Here is a 27,914-nt window from a genome sequence, read left to right as displayed (position 1 = left end):
CAAATCAGGGATAGCCAGTCTCCTCTTCCTATTTTTCCTTATTTAGCAGAGAACATGTAGACTAATTCTCCTAACAGAATTTCCCCTATAATTTGCTTAATCCAGATGATATTAATCCCTATGGCCTAGTATATAAAAAAACTATTTTCTGTATGCCCTGACTTCCAAGGCTCCTTAATTATACTTCTTTCAAAGCCAAGCTCCAATCTCATCTTCATCAATTCACAGGCTGCTCCTGCCTGGTTTCTCTGTTCTCTGAACTGTCAGTGATGCAATTCAGCTTTTGACAGTTCTCTAATTTTTACTGTGCATGTTTTGTCGATAAAGACTATTTGTGCTCATTACAAGAAAATTTCAGAATTTATCATCTTTTTGTCCCATAATACATATTAAAGTGTTAATTCCATAAGGGATGCTTAACAAATAATGATTAATAGATCATAATCCCAAATCCTTAAACATGCAAGAATTATACCAGCAATAACTTAAAAGTACATCAAATAATCTTTATTTTCTCTAATGCCATGGTTTGGTAAATATAGTATTTAGGGTTGAATTCTTCTTACAAGTAAATTTCTAAGAATTCACAAAGACATTCTTTCTTTGGAAAAACATGTATTTGCTCTCTTAATATTAAAAAACTGTTTAAAATATTAGGAAATATGAATAGAAAAATAAAATGCTCTACAATCTCTACAACAATATGTTACCACTAATAATACTTTGAAATGTATTATTCAATGAAAGATATTATTTCAAATGTTGTAATGAGAATTATACACACAGGGTTTAAATTGTCAGAAACCTAGTAGAGTATTATGTTAAACAGCATTAGTGATCTTTCTTATTTGTTATCTAACAGGACTTCTTCAAGTCTGAAACATTCTTCTCTATTAATCACTTTCCATCCAGGGATATATTTAAACTGATTTTATGATTTCAGGATTTACCATAGACAAACGCATGGCTTTCGGAGATACAGTGACATATCACAGCATCTACAGTCATAAAACAAAACATATAGCATTTTTATGTGTTTCATTTTTTTCTACTTTATGGGTTATAAGCATCAATATATAAATTTTCAGGAAAAAATGGATATATGCACTATAAATTTATATTTATATTTTTCAATATATTTTATGATCTTCACAATTCTTAGCAAGAGCCATAAGATATATCCTCTCAACTTTCAAATAAAATTTCAAAAGATACATTTTCCCCTTAAAATGTTAATGATTAAATTACATCTGTACCTTCTTGTCTACATCATAGAGTTATGATGGAAATAAATAAAGAAATAAATTTGAAAGAATTTTTTAGCTCTTAGAAGGAAGAGCAGTATATAAAGATGAAGTATTATTTTATTTACAAATTCAATACATATTTTGAAATAGAGCATTTTATTGTATATATACAGATATTTCCCAGAATCATTACTTTCCATATCAATAAAAATTATATTATTGATTGCTATTATTTTCTATGTAATGGGTCCTCAGACCTAAAATATTTCATTGAAATGATCTATTTTCAGCATCGAAAATAGTGCATTCCATTGAGAATAAATGGCCACTCACTTGTTTCAAAGGGGGGAATTACACAGATGTAGATTACTTATGAAAAACTTGAATCCACCCACAATAGGCAATGGAATTTCAAAAATAAACATCAGGTATGATATGAAATTAGGAGAAGGAAGTACTATCCTGATAAATAGCTCCATTCCTTCATTTTTGAATTATCAAAGCATTATTGCTAACTTCCTATTTTTCATATTGGCATTTGGCAATATTCGAAAACCCAAGAGAGAACTAATTTTTTGCAAAATGTAAGCAATTATTAAATACAAGTGATCCAAGGATCCAATACTTGGATGTTTGTTATATCACTCTCTCTACTTTTCTGTCTTTTTCTAACTTGACATAATAAAAAGTTGTTTTATCCCCAAGTTTTAATCACTCCTATTTCACCAACTAATGACTCTTTTTTGGCCAGAATTAGTACTAGCAAAGCAATTCACTCTATTACTCTCTTTACCTTTTACAAAATAAATTGTTAAAGTAGTGTCTGATTTTAACTAAATAAGCCAACCAATACATGTTCACAAAAGGAAAAGCCCTGTCTTCATTACCCCTTGCCTCTGTGCAATTTATGTAATCTATTTCAAGAATACATCATACATGTTCTATGTATCACACCAAGCAACTTCTAATACTCTCCAACAATATCATTTATGCTTATTCCCCCCAAAGGATTTCCTGGGTACTTCTGCTTGTCGACTCATTGATATTCATGCAAATATATATCATTTTCATAGGCATTATTTATTTTTTTCTGCATCATAATAAGACCTTTTTTTTTGATAGTCATATAGAAGGAAATGAGCAGCAAAACAGAGATTTTATCACGTAAGTTCAATTAGCCACTCAAGGAGTATCCTACATATTAGATTGATCTTGAATCTAATTTTAACTGATGACTAATATTTATTGAGCACTCACTATTTTCCTAGTTTGGGGCTTAGCACTTTCATTTCATCTTCTCATTTAATTCTATAAATAATAATAACTCTATATGTAGTATAGATGTAGAGAAAATACACCTGTCTCAGAGAACTAGTATTTGAGATATTACTGTCTTCTTGCAAAATTTAGAAATTTGCAACGATGTCACCCATAGTCACTGGGTCCGATTTGAAGTGACTTTTCTTGCACATTCAAAACCTCTTCATTTCTACTTCTCCTTTGAGTCCTGTGTTTCTTGGCTCCATGACTATACTCTTGTGAGGAAGTGCACTGAGCCCTACGGTGAAACTTCGGCCCCTTGCTATGAATTTGCTTAGTCCTGTGGAATCTATTTCACCACATTTCGTTAGACTGGATAATTATCCTCCACATATTTCTAAGCTATTGTTTATCTTATCCATTGCATTCTTTCAACAAGTTATCCTACTGACATATTCTACTGTGGGCTGCAGTCATCTACCTTCTATATGCATAGTAGGTGAGAACAGACTTCAGTATCTCCAAGGGTTTCTTCATGGATTTTTGTTGTTGTTAGTTCATTGAATCCATTTCTGTTCTTTGATTCTACCATTTCACCAAAGTTTATTTAAGGAAGCAAGCCAACAGCCCTGGTTGATTCATTATCTTCATAAAAACCAGAGGCCTTGATATTGCTTATTTACTTTATTAAAAGTTACACTTGGAGAGATAGAGATCATGGAGGATGGGAGGCAGGACTAGATTGCAGCTCTGTTCAGAGCAGCCTGTGGAAGTTTGCACTGTGAATTTTAGCTCTAGATTGACTGCAAGAACAAATCATCAATCCCGAGAGGACCCATAGACCCTCTGAAGGAAGCAGACTGCTTCTGCAGGACCTGGAAACACCCCAAATACTGTGAGTGCCCCAACTGCGTAAGTGGGAAAGGGAGACCCTCATCTCCCAAACACACCCCCATTGGAGAAGCTGAAGGTCTGCTTGCGGGAGAAGTTTCTGACTTTACCTGGAGCTGAGTCAATTTAGAGAGCCGAGCAAAATACAGGGGTAGAGGAAGCAGCAGAAAGGTCCTGGGAGCTCACTGCATTCCCTAGCAGACCATTCCTGCCTGGCACAACAGGGATCCATAGGGAGGGTGACCAGAGGAGCAAGGGGGTAAAACTCCACAGGGAGAAGGAAGTCTCTAGCTGAACTTTGTAACAATTTGAACAGGGTGAGAAGCCCCGTGGCCAGAAATCAAGGGAAGGTGCAAATCCAGTGTGCAGACTCTACAGGCAGTGGAAAAACCAAGCCCTTTTCTTTTGCAGCTGGAAGGCAGGTAGCCTGGAGCAAGTTTGCAAGCCCTTCTTGCCCGCCACCTGGAAACAGACTCAGGGCTGTTGGGGAGGGCATGGTGGGAGTGAGACCAGCCCTTCAGTTTGCATGGAAACTGGGTTTTCCCCAACTTCCCCAACAACCTGCATGACTCATCAGAGGCAGCCACAATCGCCCTAGGTACCCAACTCCAGTAACCTCGGAATCTCACCCCCACCCCCCACAGCAGCCACAGCAAGACCCACCCGAAGAGAGTCTGAGTTCAGACACACCTACCTCCGCCCCCACCTGATGGTCCTTCCCTATCCACCGTGGTAGTGAAAGACAACGGGCATATAATCTTGGGAGTTCTAGGGGCCCATTCACTTCCAGTCTCTCTCTATACTACTACAGCTGATGCTTTATGGAAAGTGCCACCTCCTGGCAGGAGGCCAACCAGCACAAAAGTAGAGCATTAAACCATCAAAGCTAAGAACCCTCACAGAGTCCATTGCACACACACCCAGCCACCTGCACTGAAACAGACACTGGTATCTACGGCTGAGAGACCTATAGGCAGTTCACATCACAGGACTCTGTGCAGACAACCCCCAGTACCAGCCCAGAGCCAGGTAAACTCTCTGGGTGACTAGACCCAGAAGAGAGATAATAATCACTGCAGTTTGGCTCAAAGGAAGCCACATCCATAGGAAAAGGGGGAGAGTACTCGTCAAGGGAACACCCCATGGGACAAAAGAATCTGAACAAGTCTTCAGCCCTAGACCTTCCCTCTGACAGAGCCTACCCAAATGAGAAGGAACCAGAAAATCAACCCGGAATATAACAAAACAAGGTTATTCAACACCCCCCAAAAATCATACTAGTTCACCAGCAATTGATCCAAACCAAGAAGAAATTCCTGATTTACCTGAAAAGGTATTCAAGAGGTTAGTTATTAAGCTAATCAGAGAGGGGCCAGAGAAAGGCAAACCCCAATGCAAAGAAATCCAAAAAATGATACAAGAAGTGAAGGGAGAAATATTCAAGGAAACAGATAGCTTAAAGAAAAAAACAATCAAAAATTCAGGAAACTCTGGACACACTTTTGGAAATGCGAAATGCTCTGGAAGGTCTCAGCAATAGAATTATACAAGTACAAGAAAGAAATTCAGAGCTCGAAGACAAGGTCTTCGAATTAACCCAATTCAAGAAAGACTAAGAGAAAATAATAAGAAAAATATGAACAAAGTCTCCAAGAAGTCTGAGATTATGTTAAATGAACAAACTTAAGAATAATCCATGTTCCTGAGGAAGAAGAGAATTCTAAAAGCTTGGAAAACATATTCAGGGAAATAATCGAGGAAAACTTCCCCAGCCTTTCTAGAGACGTAGGCATCCAAACACAAGAAGCACAAAGAACACCTGGGAAATTCACTGCAAAAAGATCTTCACCGGGGCACATTGTCATCAGGTTATCGAAAGTTAAGATGAAGGAAAGAATCTTATGAGCTATGAGACAGAAGCACCAGGTAATCTATTAAAAAAAAAAAATACTGTCAGATTTCTCAGGAGAAACCTTTTAAGCGAGAAGGGATTGAGGCCCTGTCTTCACTGACAGCGCTAGACAGGTCATCAAGACAGAAAGTCAACAAATACACAATGGATTTAAATTATACCTTGGAACAAATGGACTTAATAGATTTATACAGAACACTTCATCCAACAACTGCAGAATACACATTCTATTCAACAGCACATGGAACTTTCTGCAAGATAGACCATATCATAGGCCATAAAACGAGGCTCAACAAATGAAAGAAAATTGAAATTATATCAAGCACTCTCTCAGGCTACAATGGAATAAAGATGGAAATCAATTCCAAAAGGAATCTTCAGAACCATGCAAGTATATAAAAATTAAATAACCTGCTCCTGAATGAACATTGGGTCAAAAATGAAATCAAAATGAAAATTTAAAAATTTTTCAAACTGAATGACAATAATGACACAATTTATCAAAACCTCTGGGATACAGCAAAGGCAGTGCTAAGAGGAAAGTTCATAGTCCTAAGAGCCTACATCAAAAAGACTGAAAGAGCACAAACTGACATTCTAAGTTTACACCTCAAGGAACTAGAGAAAAAAGAACAAACCAAACCCAAACCCAGCAGAAGAATGAAAGTTACCAAGATCAGAGCAGAAATAAATGAAATTGAAAAAAAAAAAAAAAAAACAAGATAAATGAAACAAAAAGCTGGTTCTTTGAAATGATAAATAAAATTGATAGACCATTAGCAAGATTAAGCAAAAAGAGAGAAAATCCAAATAACCTCACTAAGAAATGAAACAGGAGATAATTACAACTGACACCACTGAAATACAAAAGATCCTTCAAGGCTACTATGAACACCTTTATGCACATAAACTATCATAGCTTAAATCAGGAAGAATTACATACCCTGAACAGACCAATAACAAGCAGCAAGATTGATATGGTAATTTAAAAACTACCAACAAAAAAAAAGAGTACAGGACCAGACAGATTCACAGTAGAATTCTACCAGGCATTCAAAGAAGAATTTGTACCAGTTATTTTGACACTATTCCACAAGATAAAGACAGAAGGAACCGTTCCTAATTCATCACCATAATACCAAAATCAGGAAAGGACATAACCAAAAAAGAAAACTGCAGACCAATATCCTTGATGAACATTGATATTAAAATCCTTAACAAAATACTAACTAACTGAATCCAACAACATATCAAAAAGATAATCCAACCTGATCAAGTAGGTTTCATACCAGGGATGCAGCGATGGTTTAACATATACAAGTCAATAAATGTGATACATCACATAAACAGAATTAAAAACAAAAATCACATGATCATCGCAATAGACTCAGAAAAAGCATTTGACAAAATCCAGCATCCCTTTATGATTAAAGCTCTCAGCAAAATCATCATACAAGGGACATACCTTAATGTAATAAAAGCCATCTATGACAAACCCATAGCCAACATAATACTGAATGGGGAAAGTTGAAAGCATTTCCTCTGAGAACTGGAACAAGACAAGGATGCCCACTCTCACCACTTCTCTTCGGCTCATTACTGGAAGTCCTAGCCAGAGCAGTGGGACAACAGAAAGAAATAAAGAGCATCCAAGTCGGTAAAGAGGAAGTCAAACTATCATTGTTTGTTGATGGTATGATCATTTACCTTGAAAACCGTAAGGACTCCTCCAGAAAGCTCCTAGAACTGATAAAAGAATTCAGCAAAGTTTCCAGATACAAGATTAATGTACACAAATCAGTAGCTTTTCTATACAACAACAACGACCAAGCAGAGAATCAAATCAAGAACTCAACCCCTTTTACAATAGCTGCAAAAAAATAAACTATTTACAAATATACCTAACCAAGCAATCAAAAGACCTGTATAAGAAAACTACAAAACACTGCTGAAAATCATAGATGACACAAACAAATGGAAACACATCCCATGCTCATGAATTGGTAGAATCAATATTGTGAAAATGACCATACTGCCAAAAGCAATCTAAAAATTCAATGCAATCCCCATCAAAATACCACCATCATTCTTCAAAGACTTAGAAAAAACAATTCTAAAATTAATATGAAACCAAAAAGGAGCCTGCATAGCTAAAGCAAGACTAAGCAAAAAGAACCAATCTGGAGGCATCACACTACCTGACGTCAAAATATACTATAAGGCCATAGTCACCAAAACAGTGTGGTACTGGTATAAAAATAGGTGCACAGACCAATGGAACAGATCAGGGAACACAGAAATAAACCCAAATACTTACAGCCAACTGATCTTCGACAAAGCAAACAAAAACATTACGTGGGGAAAGGACACCCTATTCAACAAACGGTGCTGGGATAATTGGCTAGCCACATGTAGGAGAATGAAACTGGATCCTCATCTCTCACCTTATAGAAAAATAAACTCAAGATGGATTAAAGACTTAAACTTAAGACCTGTAACTATAAAAATTCTAGAAGATAACATTGGAAAAACCCTTCCAGACATTGGCTTAAGCAAGGATTTCATGACCAAGAACTCAAAAGCAAATGCAATAAAAACAAACATAAATAGCTGGGACTTGATTAAACTAAAGAGCTTTTGCACGGCAAAAGGAGCAGTCAGCAGAGTAAACAGAAAACCCACAGAGTGGGAGAAAATCTTCACAATCTATACATCTGACAAAAAACTAATATCTAGAATCTACAATGAACTCAAATAAGTAAGAAAAAAAAAATCCTATCCGAAAGTGGGCTAAAGACATGAATAGTCAGTTCTCAAAAGAAGATATACAAATGGCCAACAAACATATGAAAAAATGCTCGACATCGCTAATGATCAGGGAAATGTAAATCGAAAGCACAATGCAATACCACATTACTCCTGCAAGAATGGCCATAGTCAAAAAATCAAAAAACAGTAGATGTGGGTGTGGATGTGGTGAACAGGGAACACTTCTACACTGCTGGTGGGAATGTAAACTAGTACAGCCTCTATTGGCATAAAGTTCCTAATAATATTCACTTGTGATGCCAATATATAAGAAAACTTAGATGAAACTAGCTTAAAATCCTTTTTAAAAAGTTGATGTAAGAAGCACCAAATCTAAATAACTCTGTAAAGTAAATGAATTTGTAATTTCTTCCTAAAAAAACTTCAGGCCAAAATCACTTCACTGGTGAATTCTATCAAATATTTAAGGATGAAATAATATCAAAATTACACAATCTTTTTCAGATTACCTAGGAGGAAAGAATACTTCCAACTTGTTTTATGAGGTTAGGATAACCCTAAATCCAAAACACTACAACAACATTATAAGAAAAAAATTAGACCAAAACCTTTAAGAACATAAAAATACTCAACAAAGTAGTAGCAAACAGAATCTAGCAATATATACAAAATAATAATAAGATATGGCTAACTAAAATTCATTCCAGGAATGCAAGATTGGTTTAACATGAGAAAATCTTATCGATGTAATTCACATTATTGTCACAGTAAAGGAGATAAAATGTTTCTCCTAAGATCAAAAACAAACAAATGTGTACACATTCACTACTATTTGACAGTATACAGAGGTCTCAGCAAAGGTCAGGAGACAATTTGAAAAGATAGTGAGACAGAGACAGGTACAGATTACAAAGGAACACATAAAATAGTATTTATTCAAAGATGACATGATTGTATACTAAGATTTCAAAATCCTACGTAATCTACTTTTTAATAGACTTTGTCAGGGCACTTTTAAGTTTATAGAAAAATTAAGCAGCAAATGTAGAAAGTTCCCATATACCCCCTCACTCCCCTACACACAGTTTCCCCTATTAACATCTTGCATTTATGTGCTCCACTTGTTACAATTGAACTAATCTTGATACATTATTAACTAGTCTACAGTCTACATTAAGTTTCACCCTTTGTGTTATACAAGTTCAATAGATTTGGACAAGTTCATCATGTCAAGTATCCATATTTACAGTATCATACAGAACATTTTCACCTCCTTAAAACTACACTGTGCTCTACCTATTCATCTCTCCCTCATTCCCCTCAAAGCCCTAGCAAGCACTGATCATTTTACTGTCTCAACAGTTTTGCTTTTTCCTTATCATATAGTTGAAATCACATTGTGTACAGCTAATTCGGATTGACTTCTTTCATTTAGCAATGTGCCTTTATGGTTCCTCCATGTCTTTTCATAGCTTGGCAAACTCATTCCTTTTAACTGCTGAGTAGTATTCCATTGTATGTATGAACCACAGTTTGCGCATCCATTAACCAATGGAAGACACCTTGATCAGTTTCTGGCAATTAGGAATAAGGCTGCTATAGATATTCACGCGCAGGTTTAGGGGCAAATACCTAGGGGCATGATTGCTAGATAATATTGTAAGCCTATGCTGAGCTTTATAAGGAACTGCCAAACTCTTCCAAAGAGGCTGTACCATTTCACCTTCCTATCAGCAATGAATGAGATCTCCTCTTGCTGCACATCCTCACCAGCATTTGGTAGTGTCAGTATTCTGTATTTTATTTAGGAATCTATTTTTTAAAACTACTAGAACAAACAAGTGAATTTAGTAAAGTTGTAAGATACAAGGTCAGAATACAAAAATAGATTGTATTTCTATATACTAGCAACAAATAATTAGAAAACAATATTTTATTTTATATATATATATATATTTTTTTTACTTTAAGTTCTGGGATACACGTGCTGAGCATGCAGGTTTGTTACATAGGTATACACGTTCCATGGTAGTTTGCTGCACCTATCAACCCATCATCTAGGTTTCAAGCCCTGCATGCATTAAGTGTTTGTCCTAATGCTCTCCCTCCCCTTTCCCGCCACCCCACCGACAGGCCCTGGTGTGTGATATTCCCCTCCCTGTGTCCATGTGTTCTCATTGTTCAACTCCCATTTATGAGTGAGAGCATGTGGTGTTTGGTTTTCTGTTCCTGTGTTAATTTGCAGAGGATGATGGTTTCCAGCTTCATCCATGTCCCTGCAAAGGACATGAACTCATTCTTTTTTATGGCTGCATAGTACTCCATCATGTATATATGCCACATTTTTTTTTATCCATTCTAACATTGATAGGCATTTGGGTTGGTTCCAAGTCTTTGCTATTGTAAACAATGCTGTATTAAACATATGTGTGCATGTGTCTTTACTGTAGAATGATTTATAATCCTTTGGGTATATACCCAGTAATGGGATTTCTGGGTCAAATGGTATTTTTGGTTCTAGGTCCTTGAGGAATTGCCACACTGTCTTCCCTAATGGTTGAACCAATTTACACTCCTACCAACATTGTAAAAGCGTTCCTAAGAAAATGATATTTTAAAATGCTATTTATGATAGCCTAAAAACACTGATAAATTTAATGAAAACACTGAAAACTAAAAACCATTTCTTAAGAACATTTAAAGAAGGTCTAAATAAATGAAGACAATCTAAATATATATATGCTCTGATCATATATTTGAAGATTCGACATTATTAAACTATCAATACTTCCCCCAAATTAATCTGTATATCCAATTCAACCCTAACCAAAATCCCAGGAAAAAAAAATTTAACTGTTGAACTCACTTTACAATTTATATACAAATTCAAAGAATCTAGAATAGCCAAAAAAATTCTGAAAAACAACAAAGTTGTAGGATTTACACTCCCTGATTTCAAGATTTACTACAAAGCTATAGTAGTTGTTACAATGTGATCTTTGGCCAAGAATAGAGAAATAAATCAATGGAACAAGATGAGGTCCAGCCATAAGCCCACCTATATATGGCCAATTGATTTTCAACAAAAATACTAAGGCAATTCAAGAAAGAAAGATAATGTTAATAAATAGTCTGGAACAACTGAATCTCCATAAGAAAAAAAGAAGAATCTTGACCACTATCTCTTACCATGCTAAAAAAAAAAAGGTAGGGGGTGAATATCTTCATGACTTTGGAGTAAAGATTTTTTTACACTAGACAAAAATGTGTGTGTGTGTGTGTGTGTGTGTGTGTACATATCCATAAACTTTAAATAATAAATTTTACTTCATCAAAATTAAAAATTATTACTATTCAAAAACACCATTATGAAAATGAAAAGGCAATCCACAGATTGGGGGGCGTAAATCTTTCCAAAACACGTATCTGACTAGTATTAAAGATATACAAAGAATTCTGTATCAATCAGGGCTTGATCAATAAAACAGAACCACTGAGAGTTCCATACATATGTGTGTATGTATATATACATATGTATATAGACAGATTTCATTATATGGATTTGATCTCATACATTTATGGGAGGCTGTCTCCGTGAAACTGTTGTCTGTACATCTGATGCTAGAGTCTGAGATCTGCTAATAAAGCAGTCAGGAAGAGAAATTAAATGCAATATGAGAGAAGCAAGAAGAAACTCACCTATAAGGATGGTCTGAAATTGCCAAGAACAGACTGTACCAATCTCTCACCAACTTCAATCAAGCTTCCAACTTCAGTGAATAGGGAGATGTATTTGCAAGAGTTGCCAGAGCAATACGATAAAAACTGGATAGCTTAAAATAGAAATTTATTGTCTTGGTTCCAGAGGCTAGAAATCTCAGATCAAGATGTTAGCAGGGTTGGTTCCTCCTGAGAGCTGTGAGGGAGAACCTCTTCCATTCTTCTTGCTTAGCTTCTGGTGGTTTCCTGGCCATCTTTGGCATTCTTTGGTATCTGCTACATCACCCTAATCTCTTCCATCATCTTCACTTGGCATTCTCTGTGAATGTGTGTGTCTCTGTGTTCACATTGTCCCTTTTCAAAAGGACGCCACTTTATTTGGATTAGGGCCCACTCTAATGACTCATTTTAACTTGATTACCTTTGTCTCTATGAAGACTCTCTTTTTTTATTATTTATTTTATTTTTATTTTATTTATTATTAGTATTATACTTTAAGTTCTAGGGTACATGTGCATAACGTGCAGGTTTGTTACATATGTATACTTGTCCCATGTTGCTGTGCTGCACCCATCAACTTGTCAGCACCCATCAACTCGTCATTTACATCAGGTATAACTCCCAATGCAATCCCTCCCCCCTCCCCACTCCCCATGATAGGCCCCGGTGTGTGATGTTCCCCTTCCTGAGTCCAAGTGATCTCATTGTTCAGTTCCCACCTATGAGTGAGAACATGCGGTGTTTGGTTTTCTGTTCTTGTGATAGTTTGCTAAGAATGATGGTTTCCAGCTGCATCCATGTCCCTACAAAGGACACAAACTCATCCTTTTTGATGGCTGCATAGTATTCCATGGTGTATATGTGCCACATTTTCTTAATCCAGTCTGTCACTGATGGACATTTGGGTTGATTCCAAGTCTTTGCTATTGTGAATAGTGCCGCAATAAACATACGTGTGCATGTGTCTTTATAGCAGCATGATTTATAATCCTTTGGGTATATACCCAGTAATTGAATGGCTGGGTCATATGGTACATCTAGTTCTAGATCCTTGAGGAATCGCCATACTGTTTTCCATAATGGTTGAACTAGTTTATAAAGACTCTATCTCTAAATAAGGTTAATTCTGCGGTACTGAAGGCTAGTACCCCAACATATTTTTGCGGGGACACAAATTCAACTGACTACAGGAGATAAGCATGCACCTGGCCCAGGATTCAGTGCAATGTAAAGGGGAAGTCTGGCTGGACGAGCTATGAACTCAGATACTGCCTCATGCTCACAGGGTGACCAGCAAATTAGCAACAGTGTATGTGAGCTGCAACAGCGCCACCTGCCTTGCTCCAACTTTCCATGAATAAAAAGAAGATAGTTGCTGCTTTATGTCTGCATTGTAAATCCTGTGCAAATTTTCAGGCCCAAAACAACCAGAGATGGAGATCCTAGAAAAAAGTAGTTCCAGTAAAGTTAAGGTGACACAATAGCAAATTCACCACAAACTCATACAACACAATGCAGACAAAATGCAATTTTCAAATGAATAAAAGGTTTAGATATACCTTCCACAATATGAGATATATAAATGGTCAAGAAACACATTTAAAGGTGTTTATTCCCATTAGTCTTCAGGAAAGCACAAATTAAAATAATAATGACATACTACTGAATATCCCCCAAATGGCTAACATTAAAACAAAAACCAGAGCATATCAAATGTTGATTGCAATGAGTTTTTAAATTATCTTGAAGAACATGAAAATACTTTATCCAACCAATAGTATATTATATCATTATGGTGACTCATAATGATGATGTACCTTTATATTTGATTCCTTTACCAACTAAAGTGGGCATAGCCACATGCAAGGCATAACAATGTCTCCCCAAAATGTTCACATTCTAATCCCAGAACCTATGAATATGTTAGGTTACATGGTAAAGGGAAATTAAGGTTGCAGAGGAAATTAAAGTTGCTAATCAGCTGACCTTAAAATAGAGAGATTGTCTTGGATTATCCAATGGGTCCAATGTAGTCACAAGGATCATTCAAAAAAGAGGGAAGCAGAAGAGGGAGTGTCAGAGAAAAACATATAAGAACAAAAGCATCATCAAAGCTACACTGCTAGCTTTGAAGATGGAGGAATGAGACCCCAAGTCAGTGAATATGAACAAGCTCTAGAAGCTATAAAAGACAAGGAAATGGATTTTCTCCTAGTACAACCAGAAAGTAACACAGCCCAGTGGGCACCTTGATTTTAGCCCCAAGCAACTTGTGTTGGATTTCTGACCTACGAAACCATAATATGATAAATTCGTGTTTTAAAGTGTGTAGTAATTTGTTACATCAGTCATAGAAAGCTAACACAAGTAGATATTATTAAGATTGTTTTACAGATAAAATAAAGCAGAGAAGTCCAGCATCTGGGCTATCATCAGCTGCTCACAGGGCCTAGACAGTCTACACCTTATGTTTTTTGGCTCTCACTCCACGGTTTCTTCCACAGTGCCACCCAGCTTTCTCTGTGTGTGAGCAGGATCATGTCAGCAAATGAATCAAAGAAATTATGAGCAGTGAGACTCAGACATGGAACAGGTCTTAGCTTTCTGACAAGAAAGTCACATACATTTCCACTCTCAAAAGTTCATGGATTTGAGCAGGGCACAGTGGCTCACACCTGTAATCCCAGCACTTTGGGAGGCCGAGTTAGGAGGATCACTTGAGGCCAGAAGTTGGAATCCAGCCTGGGAAACATAATTAGACCTAATCTCTAAGAAAAAAAATTTCATTAGCTAGGAAAAGCTGGAATCATTTGCCTTGAAAACCAGCACAAGACAAGGATGGCTTCTCTCACCACTCCTATTCAATATAGAACTAGAAGGCCTAGCCAGCACGACCAGGCAAAAGACAGAAAAAGGCAACCGAAAAGGAAGAAAGGAAGTAAAACTATTCCTGTTCACAGATAACATAATCCTGTAACTAGAAAATCCCATAGTCTCAGCCCAAAAGCTTCTTGCTGATAAACAATTGCAGCAAAGTCTCAGGATATCAAAATTAGTGTGCAAAAATCACTAGCATTTCTATACAACAGCAGCAGTCAAGCCTACAGCCAAATCAGGAATGAACTCCCATTCACAATTGCTATAAAAAGAAAATACCTAGGAATACAACTAACTAGGAAAGTGAAAGATCTCTATGAGGAAAACTACAAACCAGTACTCAAAAAAATCAAAGGCGGCACAAACAATTGGAAAAATATTCCATGCTCATAGATAGGAAGAATCAATATCGTTAAAATAGCCATACTGCCCCAAGAAATTTATAAATTGAATGCTATTCCTATTAAACTACCAATGACATTCTTCACAGAACTAGAGAAAATGATTTTAAAATTCATATGAAACCAAAAAAGAGCCCAAATAGCCAAAGCATTCCTCAACAAAAAGGACAAAGCTGGAGTCATCACACTATCTGACTTCAAACCACTGTACCAGGCTACAGTCACCAAAACAGCATGATACTGGTACAAAAACAGACATGTGGACCAATGGGATGGAATAGAAAACCCAGAAATAAGACTATACACCTATTATTATCTGATCTTTGACAAACCTTACAAAAACAAGCAATGGGGAAAGGATTCCCTATTCAATAAATGTTGTTGGGAAAACTGGCTAGCCATAGGCAGAGGTTGAAATTGGACTCCTTCCTAACACCTATATGAAAATTAACTCAAGATAAATTAAAGACTTAAATGTAAAATCCAAAAGTATAAAAACCCTGGAAGATAAGCGAGGCAATAACATTCAGGACATAGGCACAGGCAAAGATTTCATGTCAAAGATGCCAAAGCAATTGCAACAAAAACAAAAATTGACAAATGGGATTTAATGAAACTAAAGAGTTTCTAAACATCAAAAGAAACTATCCACAGAGTAAACAGACAGCCTACAAAAAAGGAGAACATTTTTTCAAACCATGCATCCAACAAAAGTCTAATATACAGCATCTATAAGGAACTTAAACAAATGTATAAGAAAGAACACCATAAAAAGTAAGCAAAGGACATGAACAGACACTTTCAAAAAAAGACATACTTGTGGCCAACAGCTATATGAAAAAAAAGCTCAATATTACTGATCATTAAATAAATGCAAATCAAAACCACAATGAGATACCATCTCACATCACACAGTCAGTAATCAGTCATACTGACTATTAATAAAAAGTCAAAAAGTAACAGAAGCTGGCAAGGTTTTGGAGAAAAAGAAACACTTATACATGTTAGTGGGAGTGTAAATTAGTTCAGCCATTGTGGAAGACAGAGTGGCAATTCCTCAAAGACCTAAAGACAGATATACAATTTGACCCAGCAATACCATTAATGGGTATATACTCAAAGAAATATAAATATTATATCTATTTATTTAGATATATTATAAAGACACACGCACATGTATGTTCATTGCAACCCTATTCACAATAGCAAAGCATGCAATCAACCTAAATACCCATCAGTGAGAGACTGGATAAAGAAAATGTAGTACATATCCACCATGGAATACCATGCTGCCATAAAAAAGAACAAGATCATGTTCTTTGCAGGAACATGGATGGAGCTGGAAGCCATTATTCTTAGCAAACTAACACAAGAATGGAAAAACAAATATCACATAGTCTCACTTATAAGTGGGAGCTAAATGATGAGAACACATGAGCACATAGAGGAGATACCGGGGCCTACTTGAGTGTGGAGAGTGGGAGGAGGGAGAGGATTAGGAAAAATAACTAAGGGGTACTAGGCTTAATACCTGGATGACGAAAAAAATCTGTACAACAATCCCCCATGACACAAGTTTATCTATGTAACAAACTTTCACTTGTACCCCTGAATTTAACAGTTAAAAAAAAATCAGCCAGGTGTGGTGATGCACAACTGTAGTCCTAGTTACTCAAGAGGCTGAGGTGGGAGGATCACGTGAGTCCAGCAGTTCAAGGTTATAGTGGGCCATGATCACACCACTCCATTCCAGGCTTGATGACGGAACAAGATCCAGTCTCTAAGAAAAAATTAAAACCTTTGTGAACTTGAACTGAAAATATATAATGTGAGAGGTGTTTTTTTGTTTTTTTGTTTTTTTGAGACAATCTTGCTCTGTCACCCAGGCTGGAGGGCAGTGGCACGATCTTGGCTCACTGCAGCCTCCACCTCCCAGGTTCAAGCAGTTCTCCTGCCTCAACCCGCCGAGTAGCTGGGATTACAGGCACACACCACCATACCTGGCTAATTTTTTGTACTTTTTAGTAGAGATGGGGTTTCACCACATTGGCCAGGCTGGTCTCCAACTACTGACCTCAGGTAATCCACCCGCCTCAGCCTCCCAAAGTGCTGAGATTACAGGCATGAGCCACCATGCCCAGCAATGTGAGAGTACTCTTATCTTGCTTTGCCCAAAGATGTGTCAGCAACATAACCTTCAGACTAAAACCAAAAATTTCAATTTAGAGTATTTATCCCAGAATCTAAAAGACACAAGGGCCTACCACACATATCAATCATTTTAAACAATTTTACAGGGGGACTATGTGAATTTATGTTAATGAGTCTCTTGTGGCTTGGTACCAGGAGTCTCCTTTTGTAAGAAATCAAGCAAGCGACTCTGACCTTTTTCAAGAATTGAAAAGTGGTTCAGAGAAGTACATTGTTTTATCCGGACAGCGGGTTAAGTATCAAAGTGTCACCCCTTAGAGAAACTTATTTAGCACATTAAATTATGAAGCAATCTAGAGTGTCCCCGGGGCTGCTGCTTATTCTTGACAGTGTAAATAGGTGGTCTAGAAGTAAATAAATATATGGGGAGAGCACAGCAACTACACATTTCCCAACTCCATGGGGTCATCATTCAATAAAAGACATGTGAATAGTGACCTCTAGAATTGTACATTACCCTCAGTCCCTGAGGGTTCAAGATTTTTTGAGACTGTATACTCTTCTGCCTGTCACACTCATAAACTATGTCCTTGTTCATAGATGGAAAAGGTTGTCCCTTAATCACTGATTTGAGGAAGAAAGAAGGATCTATCTTCTTGATAATCCCCCTCTCCACAAGTTAAAAGGCATGAAATTTCGCCTCAAATTTGTTCCCTCAGACTGCAGTTTTTCTAACTTCAAATATCTTTTTATGACTTTTATTATTTATACTTAAATATTATCCACTTATTGTAGAATAGTGCTACAATGAACATACATGTGCATGTTCTTTATCATAGAATGATTTATATTCCTTTGGGTATATACCCAGTAATGGAATTGCTGAGTCAAGTAATAGTTCTGTTTTTAGCTCTTTGAGGAACTGCTGCACTGCTTTCCACCTGGCTGAACTAATTTGCACTCTCACCAACAATGTACCAGCATTCCCTTTCTCTTCAACCTAGCCAGCATCTGTTATTTTTTTGACTTTTTACGAATAGCCAGTCTGAATGGTGTAAGATGGTATCTTATTGTGGTTTTGATTTGCATTTCTCTAATAATCAGTGATGTTGAGCTTTTTCTCATATGTTTGTTGGCTGTATGTATGTCTTGTTTTGAAAAGTGTCTGTTCATGTCCTTGGCACACTTTTTAATGAGGTTGTTTGTTTTTTCTGGTAAATTTGTTTAAATTGCTTATAAATGCTGGATATTACAACTTCTTCAGATGCAGAGTTTGCAAATATTTTCTCCCATTCTATAGGGCAGGGGTCGCCAACCCCCAGGCCACAGAATGGTACCAGTTCATGCCCTATTAGGAACCGGGCTGCACAGCAGGAGGTGAGTGGCAGGCAAGTGCACATTATTGTCTGAGTTCCACCTGCTGTCAGATCAGAAATGACATTAGATTCCCATAGGATCGTGAACCCTATTGTGAACTGTGCACGTGAGGGATCTAGGTTGCGCACTCTTTATGAGACTCTAACTAACACCTGATGATCTGAGGTGGGACAGTCTCATCCCAAAACCATCCCCCAAATACTCCGCCATCTGTGGAAATTATCCCCCATGAAACCAGTCCCTGGTGCCAAAAAGGTTGGGTGTCTGTTTGATATGCTGATAGTTTCTTTTCCTGTGCAGAAGCTCTTTAATTTAGTTAGATCCCATTTGTCAATTTTTGCTTTTGATGCTATTGCTTTGGGCATGTAGGTGATGAAGTCTTTGCCAATTCCTATCACCAGAATGGTATTGCCTAGGTTGCCTTCCAGGGTTTATATAGTTTGGGGTTTTACATTTAAGTCTTCAATAAATCAAGTTAATTATGGTATAAGGAAGGGGTCTAGTTTCAATCTTTTGCATATGGCTAGCCAGTTAACCCAACATCATTTATTGTATAGGGAGTCCTTACCCCATAACTTGTTTTTGTCAGTTTTGTCAAAGATTAGATGGTTGTAGGTGTACAGCATTATTTCTGGGCTTCCTATTCTGTTTCACTGGTCTATGTTCATGTTTTTTTACCAGTACCATGCTGTTTTTGTGACTGTAGCCCTGTAGTATAGCTTCACATCAGGTAACGAGATGCCTACAGGTTTGTTCTTTTTGATTAGGTTTGCTTTGACTATTTGGGCTCTTATTTGGTTCCATATGAATTTTGAAATTTTTCTGGTTCTGTGAAAAATGTCATTGGTAGTTTGATAGGAATAGCATGGAATCTGTAAATTGATTTGGCAGTACAACCATTTTAACAATATTGACTCTTCCTATTTATAAGCATGAAATGTTTTTCCATTTGTTTGTGTCAACTCTGATTTCATTTGAGCAGTGGTTTGTAATTCTCATTGGAAAGAGATATCAAAATGTGGTTTCACCTCCCTGGTTAGCTGTATTCCTAGGTATTTTATTCTTTTGTGGAAATTGTGAGTGAGATTGTGTTCCTAATTTGGCTCTTGGCTTGGCTGTTGTTGATGCATAAGAATGCTACTGATTTTTGTATATTGATTTTGTATCCTGAGACTTTGCTGAAGTTGTTTATCAGCAAGAAGATTTTGGCGTGAGACTATGGGGCTGTGAATGACGTCATTTGCAAACAGATAGTTTGACTCTCTTCATATATGGATGTCGTTTCTTTCTTTCTCTCACCTGACTGCCCTGGCCAGGACTTCCAATGCTATGTTAAACAGGAAGTGAGAGAGTACATCCTGTCTTGTGTCAGTATTCAAAAAGAATGTTTCTAGCTTTTGCCCATTCAATATGGTGTTGGCTGTGGGTTTGCTGTAGATGGTTCTTATTGTTTCGAGGTATGTTCCTTCAATACCTAGTTTATTCAGAGTTTTTAACATGAAGGGATGTTGAATTTTATTGAAAGCCTTTCCTGCACCTATTGAGATAATGATGTGGTTTCCGTCTTTAGTTCTGTTTATGGGATGAATCACATTTATTGATTTGCATATGTTGAACCAGATTTGCATCCCAGGGATAAAGCCTATTTGATTATTGTGCATTAGCTTTCTGATGTGATGTTGGATTCAATTTGCTAGTATTTTGTTGAGGATTTCTGCACTGATGTTCATTAAGAATATTGGTCCGAAGGTTTTTTGTTGTTATTGTGTCTCTGCCACATTTTGATATCAGTATGATGTTAGCCTAATTGAATGAATTGGGGAGGAGTCCCTCCTCAATTTCTTGGAAACATTTCAGTAGGGATGGTGCCAGCTCTTCTTTGCAAATATGGTAGAATTCTGCTGTGAATCAATCTGGTCCTGGGTTTTTGTTGGTTGGTAGGCTATTATTACTGATTGAATTTTGGAGTTCATTATTGGTATGTTCAGGCTTTCAATTTCTTCCTGGTTCAGTTATGGGAGGGTGTATGTGTCCAGGAATTTATCCATTTCTTCTAGGTTTTCTAGTTTGTGTGCATAGAGGTGTTGATACTAGTCTCTGATGGTTATTTGCATTTCTGTGGGGTCAGTGGTAAACAGAACTTTTGTCATTTCTAATTGTTTATTTGGAACTTCTCTCTTTTTTTTTCTATTAGTCTAGCTAGCATTCTTTTGTTTTTCTCAAAAAACCCACTCCTGAATTCACTGACTTTTTGAATGGTTTTTTAATATCTCAATTTTCTTCAGTTTAGCTCTGATTTGGGTTATATCTTATCTTCTGCTAGCTTGGAGGTGGTTTGCCCTTGCTTCAATAGTTTTTTGTTGTTGTTGTGATGTTAGGTTGCTAATTTGAGATCTTTCTCACTTTTTGATGTGGGCATTTCATGCTATAAATTTCCCTGTTAACATTGCCTTAGCCATGTCCCTGAGATTCTGGTATGTTGTATCTTTGTTCTCATTAGTTTCAAATAACTTCTTGATTTCTGACTTAATTTCATTATTTACCCAAAAGCTATTCAGAAGCAAGTTGTTTAATTTCTATGTAAATGTATAGTTTTGAGCAATTTCCTTAGTCTTCATTTCTATTTTTATTGTTTTATTGTGCGGTGACTCAAGAGACCATTATGATTTCAGTTCTTTTGCATTTGCTGAGGATTGTTCTATGTCCAATAGTGTGGTCAGTTTTAGAGACTCTCCCATGTGGCAATGAGAAGAATGTATATTCTGTTGTTTTGTGTTGGAAAGTTCTCTAGATGTCAATCAGCTCCATTTGATCCAGTGCTGAGTTAAGATTCTGAATATCTTTGTTAATTTTCTGCCTCAATGATCTCATACTGTTAGGGGAGTCCTGAAGTCTCCCACTATTTTTGTGTGAGAGTCTAAGTCTCTTTGAAGGTCTCTAAGAACTTGCTTTATGAATCTGGGTGCTCCTGTGTTGGGTACATATACATTTAGGATAGTTAGGTCTTTTTGTTGAATTGAGCCTTTTACCATTATGTAATGCCCTTGTCTTTTCTGATCATTTTTGGTTTAAAGCCTGTTTTTTCTGACATTAAGATTGCAACCCCCTGCTATTTTCAGTTTTCCATTTGCTTGGTAGATTTTTCTCCATCCCTTTATTTTGACCTTATGGGCATCACTGCATGTGAGATGGGGCTCTTGGAGACAGCACACCAGTGAGTCTTGGTTCTTTATCCAGCTTGCCACTCTGTGTCTTTTCTATAATTGAGGCATTTAGTCCATCTACATTTAAGGTTAATATTGTCATGTGTAGATTTGATCTTGTCATCATGATGCTAGCTGGTTATTTTGCAGACTTATTTATTTGGTTATTTAATAGTGTCACTGGTCTGTGCACCTCAATATGTTTTTGTCATGCCTGATAGTGTTTTTTTCTTTCCATATTTAGTGTTCCTTCAGGAGCTTTTGTAAGGCACGTCTGGTGGTAACAAATTCCCTCAGAATTTGCTTGTCTGAAAAAGATTTTATTTCTCCTTCACTTATGAAGTCTAGTTTGGCCAGACATGAAATTCTTGGTTGGAATTTATTTAAAGGATGTTTAAAATAGGCCCCCAATCTCTTCTGGCTTGTAAGGTTTCTGTTGAGAGGTCCATTGTCAGTCTGATGGGCTTTATTTTGTAGGTGACCTATTCTTTCTCTCTAGCTGTTTTTAACATTTTTTCTTTCATTTCGACCTTTGAGAATCTAATGATTATGTGTCTTTGAGACAGCCTTCCTCTGAAGTATCTTCAGGGGTTTTCAACATTCCCTGAATTTAAATGTTGGCATCTTCAACAAGATGGGAAAGTTCTTAGGAATGATATCCTGAACTATGTTTTGCAGGTTGCTTCCAGTCTCATCTCTTTCAGGGACACCAATGAATCATAGACTTGGTCTCTTTACATAATCCCATATTTTTGGAGGTATGTTCATTCCTTTTCATTCCTTTTTCTTTAGTCTTGTCTGACTACCTTATTTCTGAAAGCCAGTATTCAGGCTCTCAGATTCTTTCCTCAGCTTGGTCTATTCTGCTTTTAAAAGTTGTGATTGCCTTATGAACTTCCTATACTGTGTTTTTTAACTCTAACAGGTTGGTTATGTTCTTTTCTTTTCTATAGTGGATATTTTGTCTGTCAGCTCCTCTATCATTTAGACTTTCCCCACTGCTTGTTTTTGTCAGGTTTGTTGAAGATCAGATGGTTATAGATGTATGGTGTTATTCCTGAGGCCTTGGTTCTCTTCCATTGGTCTATATATCTGTTTTGGTACCAGTACCATGCTGTTTTGGTTACTGTAGCCTTGTAGTATGGTTTGAAGTCAGGTAGCGTGATGCTTCCAGCTTTGTTCTTTTTGCTTAGGACTGTCCTGGTTATGTGGGCTCTTTTTTGGTTCCATATGAACTTTAAAGTACTTTTTTCCAATTCTGTGAAAAAAGTCAGTGGTACCTTGATGGGGATGGCATTGAAACCTATCAATTACTTTGGGCAGTATGACCATTTTCACAATATTGATTCGTCCTAACCATGAGCATGGAATGTTTTTCCATTTATTTGTGCTCTCTCTTATTTTCTTGAGCAGTGGTTTGTAGTTCTGCTTGAAGGGGTCAATCAATACCTAGTTTATTGGTAGATTTTATCATGAAGGGCTGTTGAATTTTGTCAAAGGCCTTTCCTGCATCTATTGAGATAATCATGTGGTTTTTGTCATTGGTTCTGTTTATGTGATGGATTATGTTTATTGATTTCAGGATGCTGAACCAGCCTTGCATCCCAGGGATGAAGTCAACTTGATCATGGTGGATAAGCTTTTTGATATGCTACAGGATTCGGTTTGCCAGTATTTTATTGAGGATTTTTGCATCGATGTTCATCAGATACATTGGCCTGAAATTTTCTTTTTTTGTTGTGTCTCTATCAGGTTTTGGTATCAGGATGATACTGGCTTCATAAAATGAGTTAGGGAGGACTCCCTCTTTTTCTATTGTTTGGAATCGTTTCAGAAGGAATTTTATCAGCTCCTCTTTGTACCTCTGGAAGAATTCAGCTGTGAATTGATCTGGTCCTGGACTTTTCTTGGTTGGTAGGCTATTAATTACTGCCTCAATTTCAGCACTTGTTATTGGTTTATTCAGGGATTCAACTTCTTCCTGGTTTAGTCTTGGCAGAATGTATGTGTCCAGGAATTTATCCATTTCTTCTAGGTTTTCTAGTTTATTTGCATAGAGGTGTATATAGTATTCTCTGATGGTAGTTTGTATTTCTGTGGGATCTGTGGTGGTATTCCCTTTATCTTTTTTTATTGTGTCTATTTGATTCTTCCCTCTTTCCTTGTTTATTGGTCTGGCTAGTAGTTTATCTATTTTGTTGATCTTTTCAAAAAACCAGCTCCTGGATTCATTGATTTTTTTGAAGGGTTTTTAAGTCTTCCTATCTCTTTCAGTTCTCCTCTGATCTTACTTATTTCTTGTCTTCTGGTAGCTTTTAAATGTGTTTGCCCTTGCTTCTCTAGTTCTTTTAATTTTTTATTTTACAGTGTCGATTTTAGATCTTTCTTGCCTTCTCTTGTGACCATTTAGTGCTATAAATTTCCCTCTACACACTGCTTTAAATGTGTCCCAAAGATTCTGGTACATTGTATCTTTACTCTCATTGGTTTCAAAGAACATCTTTATTTCTGTCTTCATTTCATTATTTATCCAGTAGTCATTCAGGAGCAGGTGTTCAGTTTCCATGTAGTTGTACAGTTTTGAGTGAGTTTCTTAATCCTAAGCTCTAATTTGATTGCATTGTGGTTTGAGAGACTGTTACGATTTCTGTTGTTTTGCAATTTGCTGAGGAGTGTTTTACTTCCAATTATGTGGTCAGTTTTAGAATAAGTACGATGAGGTGCTGAGAAGAATGTATATTCTGTTGATTTGGGGTAGAGAGTTCTGTAGATGCCTATTAGGTCTGCTTGGTCCAGAGGTGAGTTCAAATCCTGAATATCCTTGTTAATGTTCTGTCTTGTTAATCTGTCTAATATTGACAATGGCATGTTAAAGACTCCCACTATTATTGTGTGGGAGTCTAAGTCTCTTTGTAGGTCTCTAAGAAGTTGCTTTATGAATCTTCATGCTCCTGTACCATATTTAGGATAGTTAGCTCTTTTTGTTGCATTGATCTCTTTAACATTATGTAATGCCCTTCTTTGTCTCTTTTCATCTTTGTTGGTTTAAAGTCTGTTTTATCAGACTAGGATTGCATCCCTTACTTTTTTTTTTTTTTTCTGGGTAAATATTCCACCATCCCTTTAATTTGAGCCTGTATGTGTCTTTGCACATGAGATGGGTCTTGACTCTTTATCCAATTAGCCAGTCTATGTCTTTTAATTAGAGCATTTAGCCCATTTACATTTAAGGTTAATATTGTTATGTGTGAGTTTGATCCTGTCATTATGATGATAGCTGGTTATTTTGTCCATTAGTTAATGCAGTTTCTTCATAGTGTTGATGGTCTTTACAATTTGGTATGATTTTTGCCGTGGCTAGTACTGGTTGTTCCTTTCCGTACTTAGCACTTCCTTCAGGAGCTCTTGTAAGGCAGGCCTGGTGGTGACAAAATCTCCCAGCATTTGCTTGTCTGTGAAGGATTTTATTTCTCCTTTGCTTATGAAACTTAGTTTGGCTGGATATGAAATTCTGAGTTGAAAATTCTTTTCTTTAAGAATGTTGAATATTGGCCCCCACTCTCTTCTGGCTTTTAGGGTTTGTGCTGTTAGTCTGATCTGCTTCCCTTTGTAGATAACCTGACCTTTCTCTCTGGCTGCCCTTAACATTTTTCCATCATTTCAACCTTAGTGAATCTGACAATTATGTGTCTTGGGGTTGCTCTTCTCAAGCAGTATCTTTGTGGTATTTTCTGTATTTCCTGAATTTGAATGTTGGCCTGCCTTGCTAGGTTGGGGAAGTTCTCCTGGATAATATCCTAAAGAGTATTTTCCAACTTGGTTTCATTCTCTCTGTCACTCTCAGGTACACTAATCAAATGTAGATTTGGTCTTTTCACATAGTCCTATATTTCTTGGAGGCTTTGTTCGTTCCTTTTCATTCTTTTTTCTCTAATCTTGTCTTCTTGCTTTATTTCATTAAGTTGACCTTCAATATCTGATATCCTTTCTTCTGGTTGCTCAATTCAGCTATTGATACTTGTGTATGCTTCACGAAGTACACATGCTGTGTTTTTCAGCTCCATCATGTCATTTATGTTCTTCTCTAAACTGGTTATTCTAGTTAGCAATTCCTCTAACCTTTTTTCAAGGTTCTTAGCTTCCTTGCATTGGGTTAGAACATGCCCCTTTAGCTTGGAGGAGTTTGTTATTCCCCACCTTCTGAAGCCTACTTCTGTCAATTTGTCAAACTCATTCTCCATCCAGTTTTGTTCCCTTGCTGGCAAGGAGTTGTGATCCTTTGGAGGAGAAGAGGCCTTCTGGTTTTTGGAATTTTCGCCTTTTTGCGCTGGTTTCTCCCCATCTTCGTGGATTTATCTACCTTTGGTCTTTGATGTTGGCGACCTTTGGATGGGGTCTCTGAGTGGACATCCTTTTTGCTGATGTTGATGCTATCCCTTTCTGTTTGTTAGTTTTCCTTCTAACAGTCAGGCCCTTCTGCTGCAGATCTGCTGGTGTTTGCTGGAGGTCCACTCCAGACCCTGTTTGCCTGGGTATCACCAGTGGAGGCTGCAGAACAGCAAACATTGCTGTCTGTTTCTTCCTCTGGAAGCTTCATCCCAGAGGAGCACCGGCCAGACGCCAGCCAGAGCTCTCCTGTATGAGATGTCTGTCGGCGCCTACTGGGAGGTGTCTCCCAGTCAGGATAAACAGGGGTCAGGGACCCACTGGAGGAGGCAGTCTGACCCTTAGCAGAGCTTGAACACTGTGCTGGGAGATCTATTGCTGTCTTCAGAGCCATCAAGCAGGGTGTTTAAGTATGCTGAAGCTGTGCCCACATTAACCCCTTCCACCAGGTGCTGTGTCCCAGGGAGATGGGGGTTTTATCTATAAGCCCCTGACTGGGGTTGCTGCCTTTTTTTCAGAGATGCTCTGCCCAGAGGAGGAATCTAGAGAGGTAGTCTGGCCACAGCAGCCTTGCTGAGCTGCAGTGGGCTTCTCCCAGTCTGAACTTCCTGGAGGCTTTGTTTACACTGTGAGGGTAAAACTGCCTACTCAAGCCTCAGCAATGGTGGATGCCCCTCCCCCACACCAAGCTCGAGTGACCCAGTCCGACCTCAGACTTCTATGCTGTCAGCAAGAATGTCAAGCCATTGGATCTCAGCTTGCTGGGCTCCCTTGGGGTGGGGCCCACCGAGCCAGACCACTTGGCTCCCTGATTTCAGCCCCCTTTCCAAGGGAGTGAACAGTTCTGTCTCCCTGGTGTTCCAGGCACCACTGGGGTATGGGGAAAAAAATTCTGCAGCTAGTTCAGTGTTTGCCCAAATGGCCACCCAGTTCTGTGTTTGCAACCTAGGACCCTAGTGGCGTAGGCACTGGAGGGAATCTCCTGGTCTACGGGTTGTGAAGACATGGGAAAAGCACAGTATCTGAGCCACAGTGCGCTGTTCCTCCGAGCACAGTCCTTCACGGCTTCCCTTGGGTAGGGCAGAGAATTCCCCGACCCCTTGCGCTTCCCGGGTGAGGCAATGCCCCACCCTGCTTCAGCTCGCCATCCGTGGGCTGCACCCACTGTCCAACCAGTCCCAGTGAGATGAACTGGCTACCTCAGTTGGAAATGCAGAAATCACCTGACTTCTGCATCAATCTTGCTGGGAGCTGCAGACCGGAGCTGTTCCCATTGAGCTATCTTGCCAGCAGATTCCTTGATGGGTTTTTGTTTTTATTTTATCCTATTTTATAACCTTGGGGGTTTGACTGTGGTATAAGGTGGGTTTAGCTGACTGGCTTTGTTTCTGGAAGACTTTAGGGGGCCAAGGTTCAGCTTGGAACTCTTCGACTGGGGAACTGGTATCTGGCGCAGCTTTGTTCCCTGGCTCTTCAAGGTTAGGAACTTGCTGTACTGGAGGGGCCAAGGTGCTCACAGACCACTGGCCACAACACTCTGATGAGTGTTGCAGCTAAAGCACTTCATAGGATGGTAGCAGTGAGATATATCCTCATTTGCGCATGCCAGAAGCAGCAGCAGCAGCAGCACAGCTGAGTTCATGCCCATTGGCTACAGTGGGGTGCTAGCAGGTGCTGGATTACCAGCTTCTGTATGAGTGTTCACCGCAGCCGCACAGGC

The sequence above is a fragment of the Macaca mulatta genome, chromosome 4, assembly GCF_049350105.2.
Source record: "Macaca mulatta isolate MMU2019108-1 chromosome 4, T2T-MMU8v2.0, whole genome shotgun sequence".
In the NCBI taxonomy this organism is placed as follows: domain Eukaryota; kingdom Metazoa; phylum Chordata; class Mammalia; order Primates; family Cercopithecidae; genus Macaca; species Macaca mulatta.
The sequence above is the reverse complement of the archived record's forward strand: the minus strand, read 5'-3'. Positions refer to the sequence as shown.